At 42.7% G+C, this 19079-nt stretch overlaps 1 long non-coding RNA gene across 1 annotated transcript; it reads right to left on the minus strand.

The window, feature by feature from the left end:
• Positions 1-978: 978 nt before the first annotated feature.
• On the minus strand, positions 979-18425 carry LOC113894412. Its single transcript, XR_003511570.1, has 4 exons — positions 16434-18425; positions 16056-16131; positions 7508-7547; positions 979-1150 (listed from the first exon to the last, which is right to left on the minus strand). It is a non-coding gene; the product is annotated as an uncharacterized LOC113894412 (long non-coding RNA).
• Between the last annotated feature and the right edge of the window lie 654 nt (positions 18426-19079).

Genomic DNA, 19079 nt, shown 5'->3' on the forward strand with positions numbered 1-19079 from the left:
GAAAACAAGTTAAGGCAGCTTCAGGTCAAGAATAATGCCTGGATCACTCTGAGAAGCAGAACTGTGGGGCCCTACATGTGGCTGCCTGAGCCGCCCCACTCCCCCACCCACTACTGCCACCCTTGCTGAGTTGATCCCCTGGGGACCTGCTTTTTCACAACATGAACTTCAGAACCACAGGATGGCATGGAGTGTATGACCAACAGAGTGGGGTTTGGGATGGTCTCTGGCTGCAAAAGAAGCTGGGAAAGGAAGATCTCCTAGTCCAGCCTGCCTAACCCACCTAGTAGCGGGTCCCCAAACTCAGTTCCAAAGGGTTGCATGTGTGTTAAGTCACTTCAGTCGTGTCTGACTCTTTGTAAGCCCATGGACTGTAACCCACCAGGCTCCTCAGTCCATAGGATTCTCCAGGCAAGAATACTGGAGTGGGTTGCCATGCCCTCCTCCAGGGCTTCCTGACCCTCATGTCCTGTGTCTCCTGCATTGCAAGTAGATTTTTTACCGCTAGCACCATGTGGGAAGCTAAACAGACAGAAAGAATGACAGTTGTCCATTACATCTCTGATTTACGATCAAAGTCTACAATCTCTTAACAACCAATGAGATTTTTTAAAATTTATTATTTAAAAAAATTATTTATTTTTATTTTTGGCTGCTGTTGTCTTTGTTGCCGCATGCTGGCTTTCTCTACTTGCGGCAAGCAGGGGCTCCTCTGTTGTTGCGGTTTGTGAGCTTCTCATTTCAGTGGCTTCTCTTGCTGTGGAGCATGGGCTCTAGAGCACACTGGCTCAGTGGTTGTGGCCTGCAGGCTTAGTTGCTCTGAGGCATGTGGGATCTTCCCGGACCAGAGATCAAACCTGTCCCCTGTATTGGCAGGGGGATTCTTAACCACTGGACCACCAGGGAAGTCCCCTAATGAGATTTAAAGTACTAAAATCTGGAAGGAAAAACACATAAACTCAAGTGTATGAGGGTCAATAATAATTTTTTATTCTTCTATCTAATTAAAGAAGTGAGTGAGTATTTATTGAGTGTCTACTATGAGCGAAGCCATGACAGGGAAGGATCCTGTGTTCATCTTTCCATCTTGTCAGGAACTAGGTTGCAAATATCCCTGCAAGTTTCTTTAGGCTTCTGACTTCTCTCTGACCTGTGGAAATCACAGAACAGTCTATCTTCAAGAAAGAGAAGTTTCCTTGGCATTCATGATTCCCTTGAACTTCTGTTTGGATTTCAATTCATTTGCACCAAATTATTAAACTCCACTTATTTATTTCACCAGCAGGCTTGTGGGACAGTTTTCTTCATACAGAGGGGAGAATGGGCTGTCTTTCTGGAACACTCCAAAGCATAGTTGGAAGATGGTGATCTTATAACAATCAGAGAGAGATATGACACACCACAGATGAAAGAAGCCTCAAGAGGGTCAAAGCTTCCAATGTAATAAACAATGGAAAGAAGGAAGATAGAAGAGGTATTTGCTACTGATGGTCAGTATGAAAATCTGCAATCCTAATTCAGACATGCAGATATGTATCTTTATGAAGAAAACTGGAAATGGTAACTAAAAGGGTAAGTATATAAGATTTTTTTCTACTTCTTTAAATTTCATTGAAAGGATTATTGACTGTCTAAATAACAATAACAACAGCAACAACCCACAATGGCTTGTAGGGGTTATACACACAAGTAAAATCTATGACAGCAAAAGCAAAAGGCTATGATGGGTGAAATGAGAGCATAGGTTGTAAGGTTCTTACACAACATGAATAGTGGTAAAACATCACTTGAAGTATAACATGAGAAGATAAAGAGGCATAAACCTTAAAGCAACCATTAACAAAACAAAGAGCTATAGTTTATAAGTCAACAAAGGAGATAAAATGAAGCATAAATAATACTTGCGTGTGCTCAGTTGCTTCAGTCATGTCCAACTCTTTGTGATCCCATGGGCTGTAGCCCACCAGGCTCCTCTATCCATGGGATTCTCCAGGCAAGAATAATGGAATGGGTTGCAATGCACTATTCCAGGGGATCTTCTTGACCCAAGGATCAAACTCATGTCTCCTGTGTCTCCTGCCTTGTAGCCGGATTCTTTACCCACTGAACTACCTGGGAAGCCCTAAACAATACTCGGCTCATCCAAAAGAAGACAGAAAATGAATAAAAGGAGGACAGAACAGATGGGACAAGAGCTACTATTTAAAAAAAAGTATTTCTTTTAGGCAGTATAAAGTTGAGTCTTGCTCAACTTTTTTTAGCCAAGTAGAAAAATCCTGGGATAGATGACTTCACTGATGAATTCTATGTAACATTTAAGTAAGAAGTTATATCAATTTTATGCAAATTTTTCTAGAAAATGAGAGAATCCTTTCTAACTTATTCTAAGAAGTCAGTATTACCCTGACACCCAAAACAGACAAAAGACATTACAAGGAAAGAAAGCTACAGAATATATGTCACTAAACTGATGCAAAAATTCAAAACAAAATGTTAGCAAACCAAATCCAATAATATGTAAAAAGGGGTTAAACATCACTTGTGAGTTTATCCCAGGAGCAAGGTCAGTTTAATGTGTGTCAACCGATCACTGAAATTAATGACCTAAAAAAGAAAAACCATATAATCATCTCAAATATGGAGAAAAACACTTGATAAAATCCAACATCCACTCCAGATTAAAAACTCACAGCAAATAGCTGTTTCTTCTAAAGAAAACTCACAGCAAATAGCAGTTTCTTCTAAAGAAAACTTCTTCAAATTGTTAAAGGACATTTATGAAAAGACTAGAGATAACATCTTAGCTAAAGAGGAAGACTGAATACATAAAATCAGGAACAAAACTGGAATGTCTGCTCTCACTACTTCTATTCAACATTGGGCTGGTGGGGTTAGCCAATGAAACAGGCACAGAAAAGAAATAAAGGCATTCAGCCTGATAATGAAATAGAGCTGTCCTTATTTGCAGGTCACATATCTGGCTGCACGTAGAAAATCTGATGAAATTTACAAAAAAGACATTGGAACTAATAAGTGAGTGCAGCAGTGTTGCAGGATACAAGAACACAGACAAACACAAACTAGCTGTATTTCTATATACTAACAACCAATGACCAAAGTAGGAAATATTTTAAAAAAATTTTATTGGAGTATAGTTGATTTACAGTGTGTGTTAGTTTCAGGTTACAGCAAAGTGAACCCGTTATACATACATCCACTCTTCTAAAAACTGCATTAACAGCATCAAAAAATATTAAATACATATTAAATACTCAGACGTGAATCTCTAAGTTGGACATGACTTAGCAAATGAATAATGACAAAAGAGGTGAATCTAACAGAATCTGTGCAAGACTTATCTGCTAAAACTATATAAAACTATTAATCACTTTTGAGAGAAATTAAAGAAAACCTGAATGATTTAGGTCATTCAGGTATGACTTAAATCAAATCCCTTATGATTAGACAGTGGAAGTGAGAAATAGATTTAAGGGACTAGATCTGATAGATAGAGTGCCTGATGAATTATGGACGGAGGTTCGTGACATTGTACAGGAGACAGGCATCAAGACCATCCCCATGGAAAAGAAATGCAAAAAAGCAAAATGGCTGTCCGAGGAGGCCTTACAAATAGCTGTGAAAAGAAGAGAAGCCAAAAGCCAAGGAGAAAAGGAAAGAGATAAGCATCTGAATTCAGAGTTCCAAAGAATAGCAAGGAGACATAAGAAAGTCTTCCTCAGCGATCAGTGCAAAGAAATAGAGGAAAACAACAGAATGGGAAAGACTAGAGATCTCTTCAAGAGAATTAGAGATACCAAGGGAACATTTCATGCAAAGATGAGCTCGATAAAGGACAGAAATGGTATGGACCTAACAGAAGCAGAAGATATTAAGAAGAGATGGCAAGAATACACAGAACTATACATAAAAGATCTTTACGACCCAGATAATCATGATGGTGTGATCACTTACCTAGAGCCAGACATCCTGGAATGTGAAGTCAAGTGGGCCTCAGAAAGCATCACTACAAACAAAGCTAGTGGAGGTGATGGAATTCCAGTGGAGCTATTTCAAATCCTGAAAGATGATGCTGTGAAAGTGCTGTACTCAATATGTCAGCAAATGTGGAAAACTCAGCAGTGGCCACAGGACTGGAAAAGGTCAGTTTTCATTCCAATCCCAAAGAAAGGCAGTGCCAAAGAATGCTCAAACTACTGCACAATTGTACTCATCTCACATGCTAGTAAAGTGGTGCTCAAAGTTCTCCAAGCCAGGCTTCAGCAATACATGAACCGTGAACTTCCTGATGTTCAAGCTGGTTTTAGAAAAGGCAGAGGAACCAGAGATCAAATTGCCAACATCCACTGGATCATGAAAAAAGCAAGAGAGTTCCAGAAAAACATCTATTTCTGCTTTATTGACTATGCCAAAGCCTTTGACTGTGTGGATCACAATAAACTGTGGAAAATTCTGAAGGAGATAGGGATACCAGACCACCTGATCTGCCTCTTGAGAAATTTGTATGCAGGTCAGGAAGCAACAGTGAGAACTGGACATGGAACAACAGACTGGTTCCAAATAGGAAAAGGAGTACGTCAAGGCTGTATATTGTCACCCTGCTTATTTAACTTATGTGCAGAGTACATCATGAGAAATGCTGGGCTGGAAGAGGCACAAGCTGAATCAAGATTGCCAGGAGAAATATCAATAACCTCAGATATGCAGATGACATCACCCTTATAGCAGAAAGTGAAGAGGAGCTAAAGAGCCTCTTAATGAAAGTGAAAGAGGAGAGTGAAAAGCTTGGCTTAAAGCTCAACATTCAGAAAACGAAGATCATGGCATCTGGTCCCATCACTTCATGGGAAGTAGATGGGGAAACAGTGGAAGCAGTATCAGACTTTATTTTTTGGGGCTCCAAAATCACTGCAGATTGTGACTGCAGCCATGAAATTAAAAGACACTAGCTCCTTGGAAGGAAAGTTATGACCAACCTAGACAGCATATTAAAAAGCAGAGACATTACTTTGCCAACAAAGGTCTATCTAGTCAAGACTATGGTTTTTCCTGTGGTCATGTATGGATGTGAGAGTTGGACTGTGAAGAAAGCTGAGTGCTGAAGAATTGATGCTTTTGAATTGTGGTGTTGGAGAAGAGTCTTGAGAGTCCCTTGGTCTGCAAGGAGATCCAACCAGTCCATTCTAAAGGAGATCAGCCCTGGGATTTCTTTGGAAGGAATGATGCTAAAGCTGAAACTCCAGTACTTTGGCCACCTCATGTGAAGAGTTGACTCATTGGAAAAGACTCTGATGCTGGGAGGGATTGGGGGCAGGAGGAGAAGGGGACAACAGAGGATGAGATCGCTGGATGGCTTCACTGACTTGATGGACATGAGTTTGAGTAAACTCTGGGAGTTGGTGATGGACAGGGAGGCCTGGCGTGCTGCGATTCATGGGGTCACAAAGAGTCGGACATGACTGAGCAACTGAACTGAACTGAAAGAAAACCTAAAAAGAGATATATATGTTTTTCATGAATTGGAAAGCTCAGTATTGTTAAGAAAGCCATTCTTCCCACAGTGATCTATACATTCAATCAATCCCTATTGAAATCCAAGCAAATTTTCTTTTTGGGAGAAATTGACAAGCTGATTCTAAAATTTGTGTGTAAATACAGAAGACCTAGGATAGTCAAAATAAATTTCATAAAGGACAAAGCTGGAGGACTAATACTAACTGGTTTCATGACATTATAAGCCTGCAGTAGTCAAGACTGTGTAGTATTAGCATCAAAATAGACAAGTAGATCAGTAAAATAGAATGAAGTCCAGAAAAAGTCCACACATATAGAGACAACTGAATTTTCACAAACATGCAAAGGCAATTAGGTGAAGAGTAGTCTTTTTATCAAATGGTGCTGGGACCTTTAGGTATCCCCAGTGACTCAGCGGGCAGGAGACACAGGAGATGTGGGTTCAATCCCTGGGTCAGGAAGATCCCCCGGAGCAGGAAATGGTAACCCACCCCAGTATTTTTGCCTGAAAAATCCTGTGGACAGAGGAGCCTGGCGGGCTACAGTCCACGGGGTTGCAAAGGGTCAGACATGCCTGAGCAACTAAGCACTAAGCACTATACAATGGGAAAACTCTGATCAACATTTTACAGAATACACAAAAATTAACTCAAAGGGAACTAAAATCTAAACACAAAACCTAAAACTATAAAACTTCTAGAAGAAAACAAAGGAGAAAGTCTTGTGAGCTGGGGTAAAGCAAAAATTTCTTTAATAAGACACCAAAAAGGGACTTCCCTGATGATCCAGTGGTTACAGGTCCGCCTGCTGGTGTGGGGGACACAAGTTCGATCTCTGGGCAGGGAACTAAGATCCCACGAACAATGGAGCAACTAAGCCGGTATGCCACAACTACAGAGCCCATGCTCTAAAGCCTGCAAGCCACAGCTACTTAGCCCGCACATGCCTGACAGCCCACACATTGCAAATAGAGAATACCCCTGCTTGCCACAACTAGAGAAAGCCCATGCAGAGCAAGGAAGAGCCCCATGTACTTCAGCAAAGACCCAGGGAAGCCAAAAAACCCTACCAAAATCACAGTGTATAACAGAACAGATGAATGATCTGGATTTCACTGAAGTTAAAGATGTCTGCTCTTAAAGGACCCTACTAAGAGAATGAAAAGACATGCTACACACTGGGAGAAAATAACACATATGTATGATAAAGGATGTCAGATCTAGAATATGTAAAGAACTCTCAAAATTTAATAACAAAAACCAAACAAAGCCAATTAAAAATAAGCAAAAGATTTAACAGACATTTCCAAAAAGAAGACACATGGATGGTAAACAAACATGAAATGAAATGAAAAACTCAGTGAAATACCACTTCACACCTAAACTTATTAAAAAAAAAAAAAAGCTGATCCTATCAAGGATGGGAAGGAAGTAGAACTCTCACACACAGGGAAGGTAATGACACAGCAAACAATGTGGAAATTTCTTTAAAAGTTAAACATGCACCTACCATATGATCCAACATTTTACTCTTTGATATTTACTAAAAGAAAAGGAAGCACATGCCCACACATGAATATCAGAGCAGCTTTGTTTGTAATAACCCCAATCTAGAAGCAACTCAAATGTCCATAAATGGCCAATGGATAAACAAATTGTTGTGTTCCCTACTCAGCAGTAAAAAGGAATGAACTACTGCAGCACATAAAAATATGGACACTTCCTAAAATAATTAAAGAAACTAGGTTTTTTAAAAAGCACATAAAAATCAAATATGTTCATTAGTGATCCAAAAATTGAAAACAACAAGCTATTAAACTCCAAGTTTAGAGTCCAGTTAGTGAAGACAACACTGATAATGGGAAATTATTAGTGATCTGGAGATCAAATGAGGGAATTTTATTTTCATTTTTAAAGATTGGTTAGAAATGGCAAGTTGATTTCAATAATCAGGATCTCACTAATTATTAACTTACATGCTCAGATGTAAATGTCCATCTTTCCATATCAACCTGCCTGCAAAGAATCCATTTATTATTATTATTATTATGGACAATTTTAAACAATGAGTAGAATGAACAGTATAATAAACTCTCATGTTTCCATTCAGTTCAGTTCAGTCGCTCAGTTGTGTCCAACTCTTTGCGACCCCATGAATCGCAGCACGCCAGGCCTCCCTGTCCATCACCAACTCCTGGAGTTCACTCAAGCTCATGTCCATCGAGTCGGTGATGCCATCCAGCCATCTCATCCTCTGTCATCCCCTTCTTCTCCTGCCCCCAATCCCTCCCAGCATCAGAGTCTTTTCCAATGAGTCAACTCTTCACATGAGGTGGCCAAAGTACTGGAGTTTCAGCTTTAGCATCATTCCTTCCAAAGAAATCCCAGGGCTGATCTCCTTTAGAATGGACTGGTTGGATCTCCTTTCAGTCCAAGGGACTCTCAAGAGTCTTCTCCAACACCACAGCTCAAAAGCATCAATTCTTCGGCACTCAGCTTTCTTCACAGTCCAACTCTCACATCCATACATGACCACAGGAAAAACCATAGCCTTGACTAGATGGACCTTTGTTGGCAAAGTAACGTCTCTGCTTTTCAATATGCTATCTAGGTTGGTCATAACTTTCCTTCCAAGGAGCAAGTGTCTTTTAATTTTATGGCTGCAATTACTCAGCTTCAAAATTTTTCAACTCATCGCCTATCTTATTTCATCTATAGATCCCCACCCACTCCTTGTGCCTGCAGCCCCGACATCAGGCTATTTTATCTGGAAATATTTGTTTGTATTTCTGCATGAATCATGTTATTTGCAGTCTCTGTTTCAAATTTCTAGTAATTCAGAACCAGTCCTGGCAACTTCATCAGAAAATCTTGGAGGGGCTGGGAAGGAATGTAGGACTGCCCACACATTGATCAACTTGCCAAGAGATTTTTCTTAAGAAAAGAAAGAAAAAAAAAAAAGGGTTATCTTCTCTGTTTACAAAGAAAAAAAAAACCAACTTGCTTTTCTGTAGCTAGTGAGTTGTGATATTCTATTAGACTCTGTGAAAATCCCAGGAGCTGTTGCGTAACATGACTGTTATCCGGGAAAGGAATGTGCATTTTTAGATGGAAAACTGAAATTCTAGAACATGTCCCCTGTGGGCAATCGGACTCTTACGGGCATCCACACTTGCTTTACGGGAGGCTACTTGATATGGGAAGTAACCCAACAGATGCTGTGTTCCCATGAGTGCTTCCAAGATATCAGAGATGTCTTCATCTTCATCCCTGGAGATGTTTTCACAATGGGGTTCTTTGTTCTTCAAAACCTTCAAAAATCTCTCCACCCGATTTTCTTTCTTTTCTTGTCTTTTTCTTTTCCCCTACTGTGGAACCATCCACCTTCTCGAATGCAATAGCTCTACTGGTTGCTGCCAAGGGAAATACTTCATTGAATCCAAAGTATTTTTAGTGGGAAAGAAATAACTTTGAAAACAGAAATATTATTGATACTGCTTCTTCCCCCCCTTTTTTTTGTTGAATTTAGGTATGCTATACATAAAAGTCGGAGAAGGCAATGGCACCCTACTCCGGTACTCTTGCCTGGAAGATCCCATGGATGGAGGAGCCTGGTAGGCTGCAGTCCATGGGGTCGCTAAGAGTCGGAGATGACTGAAGCGACTCAGCAGCAGCATACATAAAAGTACAGGAATCCTAACCATATAGCTTGATGAATTTCTACAGCCATATGTATTCATGTCACCATCACCTGGATACATATGTGGAACTTTTCTAGGACCCCAGCTAGCTCCCTCATGTGTATCCGCAAGATCAATAACAAAGCCCCCTCAGAAGTAAAACTCTTCTGACTTCTACAATCAGAGCTCACTTTTGCCTGTTCTAGAACTCACCTAGGTGGAATTATGTATTCTTTTGTGTCTTTTAGTCAACATTGTTATGAGATTCATCCATGCTATGTATAGTAGTGGTCCATTTCTCTTCAAAACAATCATTATGCATTTTTCCATTGTATGAATATTGCCTCCACATATTTATCTCTTTTCCTGTTGATGGACATTTGGGTTGTTTCCGGTTTGGGGCTGTAAGAATAGTAATGCTCTCTTGGTCAGTTATATATATGGTAATTATTTTCTCTCAGGCTATGTCCTTACATTTTTACTTTCTAATATGTCTTTTGATGAAGAAGTTATTAATTTTAATGATGATCTATATGTGTGACTTTTTCTTTATGATTACTGCATTGTGTACTCTGCTAAAGAAGTCTTGCTTACCCCCAAGGACATGAAGATTTTTTTTTATGTTTTCTTGTAGAATTTTTTGTTGTTGTTGCTTTACATTTCATGTTTAGGTCTATAATAATTTTCAACTGAATTTTTTGTCTATGACGTGAGATAGAGAGACAATGTGTGTTTTTCCACAAGGATATGCAATTGACCCAGCAACACTTATTGGAAAGACCATTCCCCCCCACCCATCCCCACTGAATTTTAGTAACAAAATCCATTGACCATATTAGCAGGATCTATTCTTTTCTATTCATTGGTCTATTTGTTTATCCTTATACAAATCAAATGATCCTAATTTTTATATCTTTACAGTGAAGTTCAATATCTGATAGTATAAGTCCCCCCACTCTTCTTTTCCTTTTTTTGATTTTTTTTAATTGGAGGATAATTGCTTTAAAACACTGTGTTGGTTTCTGTCATACATCAATATGAATAAGCCACAGGTATACCTACATCCCCTCCCTCCTGAAACCCCTCTCATCTCCCTCTCCATCCCAGCCCTCTAGGTTGTCACAGAGCACTGATTTGAACTCCCTGTGTCACACTGCAAATTCCCATTTGCTATCTATTTTAAGAAGATATACAGATAGCCAACAAACACATAAAAACATGCTCAGTTCAGTTCCATACAGTCACTCTGTTGTGTCCAACTCTTTGTGACACACCAGGCTTCCCTGTCCATCACCAACTCCTGGAGCTTGCTCAAACTCATGTCCATCGAGGAGTCGGTGATGCCATCCAACCGTCTCATCCTCTGTTGCTCCACTTATTTGGCTCTTCTTCAATGTCTCTTGACACTGTTTTGTAGTTTCCAGTGTAGAGGTCCTACACCTATTTCATTAGATTTTCTTATTTTTTGTTACATAAATGACATCGCTAACATTTCATTTTCTAACTGTTGTTAATATGTAGACATACAATTTTAAAAACATTGTTCTTGAATCCAGTGACCTTTCTAAATTCTCTTATTAATTTTAGTTTTCTATAGATCTGTTTTTAGGTATACAATAATGTCATCTGCTGGAGATCAGCGAAGAAATAACTCCAGAAAGAATGAAAGGATGGAGCCAAAGCAAAAAACAATACCCAGTTGTGGATGTGACTGGTGATAGGAGCAAGGTCTGATGTTGTAAAGAGCAATATTGCATAGGAACCTGGAATGTTAGGTCCATGAATCAAGGCAAATTGGAAGTGGTCAAACAGGAGATGGCAAGAGTGAACATCGACATTCTAGGAATCAGCAAACTAAAATGGACTGGAATAGGTGAATTTAACTCAGATAACCATTATATCTACTACTGTGGGCAGGAATCCCTTAGAAGAAATGGAGTAGCCATCATGGTTAACACAGACTGGTTCCAAATAGGAAAAGTAGTACATCAAGGCTGTATATTGTCACCCTGCTTATTTAATTTATATGCAGAGTACATCATGAGAAACGCTGGGCTGGAAGAAGCACAAGCTGGAATCAAGATTGCTGGGAGGAATATCAATAACCTCAGATATGCAGATGATACCACCCTTATGGCAGAAAGTGAAGAGGAACTAAAAAGCCTCTTGATGAAAGTGAAAGAGGAGAGTGAAAAAGTTGTCTTAATGCTCAACATTCAGAAAACAAAGATCATGGCATCTGGTCCCATCACTTCATGGGAAGTAGATGGGGAAACAGTGGAAGCAGTATCAGACTTTATTTTTTTGGGCTCCAAAATCACTACAGATGGTGATTGCAGCTATGAAATTAAAAGATGCTTACTCCTTGGAAGGAAAGTTATGACCAACCTAGACAGCATATTAAAAAGCAGAGACATTACTTTGCCAACAAAGGTCCGTCTAGTCAAGGCTATGGTTTTTCCTGTGGTCATGTATGGATGTGAGAGTTGGACTGTGAAGAAAGCTGAGCGCTGAAGAATTGATGCTTTTGAACTGTGGTGTTGGAGAAGACTCTTGAGAGTCCCTTGGACTGTGAGGAGATCCAACCAATCCATTCTAAAGGAGGTCAGTCCTGGGTGTTCTTTGCAAGGAATGATGCTAAAGCTGAAACTCCAGTACTTTGGCCACCTCATGTGAAGAGTTGACTCATTGGAAAAGACTCTGATGCTGGGAGGGATTGGGGGCAGGAGGAGAAGGGGACAACAGAGGGTGAGATGGCTGAATGGCATCACCGACTCAATGGACCAGAGTATGGGTGAACTCCAGGAGTTGATGATGGATAGGGAGGCCTGGCATGCTGCGATTCATGGGGTCGCAAAGAGTCGGACACGACTGAGCGACTGAACTGAACTAAATGTCATCTGCAAATGTTGGTTGTATTTCTTCTCTTCCAATTTTTAATACTTTGTAATTTCATATACATGTCTTATGGAACTGCCTAGATTTCCAATATAATGTTGCATAGAAATAGTGGGCAATCTTTCCTGTTTGTTGGCTAAGAGGAAAGCATTCAATAATTTATCATTAAACATGATATTAGCTGTAGGTGTTTTGTGGATTTCTTTTACTAGATTAAGAATGTTTCCATCTTCCCAGTTTTCTGAGTCTTTTTAAATCATGAACAAGGGTGGCATTTTAGCAAATGTTTTACATTTACATCTGAGATGATAATGGTTTTTCTCTTTTACTTGGTCAATATGATGAATTACATCATTTTTTCATTTTTAAATCAACTCATGAAACAAACCAACTTTGGTCAGGATAAACCTTTTATCTTGGATTTGCTTTGCATTTTTGTTTAAGATCTTGTATTTCTATTTTGTGTAGTTTCTGGAAATGTTATGTGCATGGCGGTTGTTCAGGAGTGGCCAGATACATAAATTTCTGGTTGTGCCGGGTCAGACTCTGAGTCAGTGCTGGGAAGGCTTCATCCAGGTGTGGCTTCCTCATTCTTGTTTACTCTAATAATCCAGCTTATCCTTGCCACTCTGCAGGGGCATTTCAGCAATAGAGACGACTTTAGTCTTAGGACAGTCAAAATACGCTCCCACCTGGTGGATCAGAATAGCACTGTTGCTGTTAAGTTGCTAACTCATGTCCAGCTCATTGTGACCCCATGGACTGTAGCACGCCAGGCTGCCCTGTCCTTCACCGTCTCTGTGAGTTTGCTCAAACTCATGTCCATCGAGTCCGTGATGCCATCCAACCATCTCATCCTCTGTCATCCTCTTCTCCTCCTGCCCTCAATCTTTCCCAGCATCAGGATCTTTTTCCAATGAGTCAGCTCTTGGCATCAGAAGCCTCAGCTTCAGCATCAGTCCTTCCATGAATATTCAAGGTTTATTTTCTTTAGGATTGACTGGTTTGATCTCCTTGCTGTCCAAGGGACTCTCAAGAGTCTTCTCCAGCACTACAGAATAGCTTTGGGGTAATTCCAATCCTAGCAGACCAGTGGCATGCTGGAGCTAGCTCATACTAGCCTGCAATAGCTGATGGTTAAAATGTCAGGAATTTTGAAAGCTGGTTATTGATTACAACATTATTAAAAATTCAATCATATAAACTTGCAATTTGAAAAATTATATTAAAAACAAAGATAATAAAAATTCTAAACTTATCACTTTTAATTATATTACTATCAACCTTGCCCTGCTTCCCAAGAGGCGCTAGTGGTAAAGAATCTGTCTGCCAATGCAGGAGATATGGATTTGATCCCTAGGTTGGAAAGATCTGCTGGAGAAAGAAATGGCAAGCCACTTCAGTATTCTTGCCTGGGAAATCCCATGGGCAGAGGAGCCTGGCAGGCTACAGTCCATGGGGTCATAGAGTTGGGCATGACTGAGCACGCACGCTCAAGCATGCATCTTTGCCCGATGGGTAACTGACATTTAGGTATCTATATGCCGGAAATAATATTTAATGATTGGCCACTGATCATCTTTTCCCAACTCTGCATTTAGGGACATCATACTGGAGCTTAAAATTGGCTGTGGTGGGAGTATTTATACTATGGAAAACAGCAAACACTTCAAATCAGGCTTTTAAATTTTTCCCCAGAGAGCTGGTTGTTAGACATCTGCAAAGTGTTAGTCACTCAGTCGTGTCCAACCCTTTGTGACCCCATGGACTTTAGCCATCAGGCTCCTCTGTCCATGGAATTCTCCAGGCAAAACTAATGGAGTGGATTGCCATTTCCTTCTCCATAGACATCTGCAAACACACGGCTATAGCAACTTCTCTATCTGCTCCCTATGTCTCTTCCCTGTTTGGTACCATCACCAGCTTACTTGTTTGTGTTCCTTTCCTACTAGATGATAAATTGCACAAGAGTGGAGATTTTTATTCATTTTCTTCTCTGTGGTTTCCTCAGCACCACCAGCAGGGCCCGGCACATGGTAGGCCCTAATACATATTTTTCTAATGGATGAATGGATGGATGGCGAGTGTCCTCACACCTTCCCCCACCTAACTCCAGCATGCACCCAGTCATCAAGCCCATGGACATGGGCTTTTTGCATCAGCTTTCTCTTCCCAAACACCTACTCCCAAGGTCTTCATTCAGGCCTTCCTGGTTCTTGGGACCAAAAGACTTTCTCTTGATTTCCCCACCTCTACTTTTGCCTGCTTGCTAAGCCCTCTTCCACAGACACTCCAGGAAGGCTGTACAAAAGCATAAATTAAATATCTTTTCTGCTTCATGCCTGCCTTGGCTCCTGCAACAGCGTTTAAGAAATCTAGTCCAGACCCTGCACCTGCTGCTTCCTGTTACACGGTTGGGTTATACTAGGAAAAATACAATTTTGATGGTAGCCTAAGGCTCCTTGGAGATGCTTCAGCTGCTTAGCATTTGATGTTCAGGTGGGAGAGGCATGGAGGGGGAGGGGGGTTTGCAAGCACCCCCAACACATATATTTGGAACAAACTGGCTTTTATCTATTTCACTAAGCTTTTGGATCTTTACAATTTTGCTTGAAAAAAGAATTTTTTAGATCTATAGGATCAAGTCTATGGAATGTTCTCTTGATTCATATAGATCCACATTCTTCCTTCTCTGCCCTGCTCTGAAGGACCTCTATGGACAAGACCAATCAGATCCCCTTGTTTGCTGTGCTCCTCAGGGCTTCAGCCAGTGGGCAGACACTAATGGAGATTGGAGGAGGGACAAGAGATGGGTCAGAGTATTAACGCCCTTGCTCTCTCCCTGCCAGACTGTGATGGGCACTGAATGTTCCTTCATCTAAGGCCATAGCTCCTATTGGCTGGCTCTCTTATAGTTACAGATCCCTGCCTTTCCAGTTAGTTTCCTCTCTTAGCCATCCAGACTGAGTGACATAACAATATCTCCCCCAGCCACCCATGCGAGCCCAGGGTGCTTCACTCTCAATGGTTAGCTTCCCAAGCCCTGCCCCATCTCTGTATGATGACTTTCTATTAACTCTCTTCATCCTCCCTTAAAAAAAAAATATTTATTTTCGGCTATGTTGGGTCTTCATTGCTTTGCAGGGGCTTTCTCTAGTTGCGGTGAGTGGGGTCTACTCTTTGTTGTGATGCACAGGCTTCTCCTTGCAGTGGCTTCTCTGTGGAGCACAGGCTCTAGAGGACATAGGCTTCCGTAGCTGCTGCTCCTGGACTCTAGAACTCGGGCTCAGTAGTCGTAGTGCGTGAGTTTAGTTGCTCTGTGGCATGTGGAATCTCCCCAGACCCAGGATCGAAACTGTGTCCCCTGCATTGGCAGGCGGATTCTTACCACTGTACCACCAGGGAAGTCCCAGCTTCCTTTTGGAGTGTGTTGACTGTGTCCTCCTGGCATTCTGACCCCTTCCAAGCCCGTATTCCTGAGTGCAGCTTACAAGCCTTCATCCTGCATCACTGCCTCCTGCCTCCTGCCTCCTGCTCCCCCCTCAGCTCATCCTCTATCACCTGGGTGCTCCCTATCACACTCTGAGCCCTTTCCCACCTCCATGCACTGCTTCTGCTGGGGCTTCTTTTCTCTAGGCCCCTTGCTCACATCATCAGCCAGCACTGGGCTTTGCATCCACCCATTTGCATCTCAGTCCCTCTGCTGGGGTGTGGGGGGTGCCCCTGGGTGTCAGGAGCAAGACACCCCTTGGGTCTGGCACAAGGCCTGACACAGAGCCATTTATTGACTCAAAGTGATGACTGAATGGCAACTCTTTCCTTTAAATGCCATCCCTGTGCAACAAATCATCAATACATTATCCGTGTTGAATGGAAAAAACCCCCAGGCATAGAAGAAGTGTATCTGAGGCCTCTGTGCTGGTTGGAAGAAAAAGGACTTGTGTACCTGAATCCCGCCACATGGGCTGGTGGGCTGGGCACTCAGCAACTCCGGGGTTCCTCATACAAAAGAGCCCTATTTACTGGGTAGAAAAAACAAGGGAAGACACTGTCACCACACCAGAGTTGGCTTATTCACTCCCAAAGCCATCAAGAAAGTGGAGGGAGCACCACTGTTATTGGCCAAATGTGTCATCTTGTGTAAGAAAGCAAGGTTTCTAAATATTAGGAAATATTAGGCTAAATATTAGGAAAATTACAGCCAGGTCTCACTATCTCAAATTCTTCCATTCAAAACCAAACCATCTTCAGTCTGTCTCACACTAGTTATTCTTCAGTTATTCTGACGGGTCATGCAACACTCTCTGAGAAATTCTCCACATACCTTGGGCCCCACAGAACAGGGAGGATAAGTAGGGCTGGAATCCATCCGTCATGAGCTGTGCAGCATCAGGGCAGAGCCAGCTGGTCCTTCCTCCTTGGCTCTGGTAAACAACCGGGTCAGCATCACTAAAGGAAGGGAAAAGGAGGAGGACTCCCTGGCTTTGGACTTAAGCACATTGGTGACAAGCGCCATTCAAAGTATTCCCCTCTAGGAGAATGCGGGGTGGGCTGGGTCAGCTTTTTTCTCTTCTATAACACACAGTTGGCCCTTTGTATTCAGGAATTCTGCAGCCTGCAAGTCAACCAACCAGATCCATCTGCAGTTGGTTGAATCTGCTCATGTGGAACCGCAAATAGGAGGGTTGACCTCACTGCACCATCTTATACCATAAGGAACTTGAGCATCTGAGGAGTTTGGTATCTCTGGGGAATCCTGGAACAAATCCCTCAGGGATACTGAGGGAAGACTGTACATGCTCACTAACATCACCCCGTCTTCACTGAGATGATGGACTCAAGCACCTCATCCAGGTGGGCTCAACCCTGCCTGCACCCTGGACTCACCTGGAGAGCTTTAAAAACTACCAAGGCTAGGACGCCACCCCCAGAGGTCCTGATTTAATTGGTCTGGGGAAGGACCTGGGTCCTGGGACTTTTTACAGTATTCCTCAAGGGATTCTAACATGCAACCAGGCTTGTATAATCATATAATACAGCTCATTAACAGGAGGACCCAAGGAATTGGTCCTCAAGGAATTCACTGTCTAACCAGAGACACTCAGGGCATGTCTGGTGTCTGAGGAGAGATCCTTGATGCCTGTGAGCTCTTTGGACATCAGTGGCTAAGCATGTGAGATATTTCAAAGTCAAGTCCAGAACCAGCAGACGCCCTTTGTGAAGCCTCCCTTGGTTTGATTGTGCGTGTGTGTGTGTGTGTGTGTGTTTACCCACTGATGTATGTCCTGGGGATAGTCCAGAGAGGCGAATGCAGATGCCTTGACCCCGACTCAGACAGTTAATGCCCAGGAGGGAGGTTGGCAGTGAGAGGTCCCTTGTGTCTTGGGAGGGGTGGATCACAGAACAAGGGCCCCTTCTCAAGGGGCGGTCACAACTCAGCCTCTGCCAGCATCACCAGCAAGGAATGCGGGCTTGGTCTTACCACACCTCCCTAATTTTTAAGAGGTCAGAAATCTGGATTTTCTGTTCAATTACTTGATTTTTTTTCTGAGTTGGGCTCAATTTCATTAAATCACACACATACTCTAAGTAGAATGACGAAACCCATCTACAGACTGGGATGGGAACCAGGCCCCCAGAACTAGAGAGAACAGCAGTCCAACTCTCTGTGTTTTAGATTAAAAGTGGAGATTTTCTCTCCTCACTGCGGACCTGGGGAGCAATGCGCAGGCTCTTTTGCCCCTTTGCTGAGGCACAGGTGTGACTTATGTTGGATAGAGGTTCCGGGGAGCGGGTAAAACTGTCCTGGTACAGATCAATTGCCATGTGACTCTGCAACCTGTCGCCTGCTACCATTTTGGCTGTGACATCGTGAGGTGATGAAGCCGTTGTTTCTTGGTGAAAGAAACCCCTCCACCCCGGCTAAAGTAGCCGATTGCTGCCATGATGGGAAGAAAGTAAGGGAAGGAGGGGTGGCTCCAGAAATTGGGAATGTGACATTGAGGGTAAAGAGAGACTGGTGGGGCTGATGGGAGGGCATTCGGCAGGGCTCGGGTCTGTGGGGAACCCGGCCCACCGTATGCTATTTTGCAGACAGTTAAAAAGTGATTAGCAGGACTGTTTGAGTAAGTGCGTCTGTCAGGAACCTCAGAGAACATGCCAGGGGTGAGAGGGCCAGGGGCTGGGGGATGACGGACACTGGCCCTGGGTGGTAAGGAGGTGCCCAGGGTGTCCACGAGGGAAAGGTTGTCGTGTGTGTGTGTGTGTGTGTGTGTTGGTTGGTCAGTCACTAGTCATGTCCAACTCTTGGGACCCCATGGACAGTAGCCCTCTAGGTTCCTCTGTCAATGGATTTCCCAGGCAAGAATAATGGAGTGGGTTGCCATTTCCTTCTCCAGGAGATCTTCCTGACCCAGGGATTGAAAGCGCATCTCCTGCTTGGCAGGCACATTCTTTACTACTAAGCCACCAGAGAAGTCCAAGTGTGTGTGTAGGAGGTACCAACATACAAGGAAACCTGGATGTGTGTTGCACATACACAGGCGATCTGAATGGGAACCTGGGGCAGAGAAGAGAACAGGGGCTCTCGACCTCAGCTCAGCTCCCAGGGACGCAGAACCTCTCGCTTGGAGCAGAATGGGGCAGCCGGAAGTTCCCCTCATCGAGAGGGGCCCCACCATCCACTCCCTATCACTTGTTTGGCTCCCTTGTGTTTTTCCAGAACTCAGCATCTCTCCAGAGGCCTTCCTTGGTTGCCCTCAGCAATGGGATCCCTCTGCTCCCCACTCTGGTGCCCTTGGCCCAGCTCACCTTTTCCCTCTGACGTCATCTCACAGTTGTTTTGCTTCTGCATCATCATCTTTTCCTTAAAATGTGAGCTCCATCAGACAGCCCACACCTCCGTCCTGTCCCCAGGCAGTGCTGGGTGCATGCAAATGCCCAACAATGCCTGCAGAATGGCCAGGGAGTC

Source organism: Bos indicus x Bos taurus, chromosome 1 (assembly GCF_003369695.1).
Source record: "Bos indicus x Bos taurus breed Angus x Brahman F1 hybrid chromosome 1, Bos_hybrid_MaternalHap_v2.0, whole genome shotgun sequence".
In the NCBI taxonomy this organism is placed as follows: Eukaryota; Metazoa; Chordata; class Mammalia; order Artiodactyla; family Bovidae; genus Bos; species Bos indicus x Bos taurus.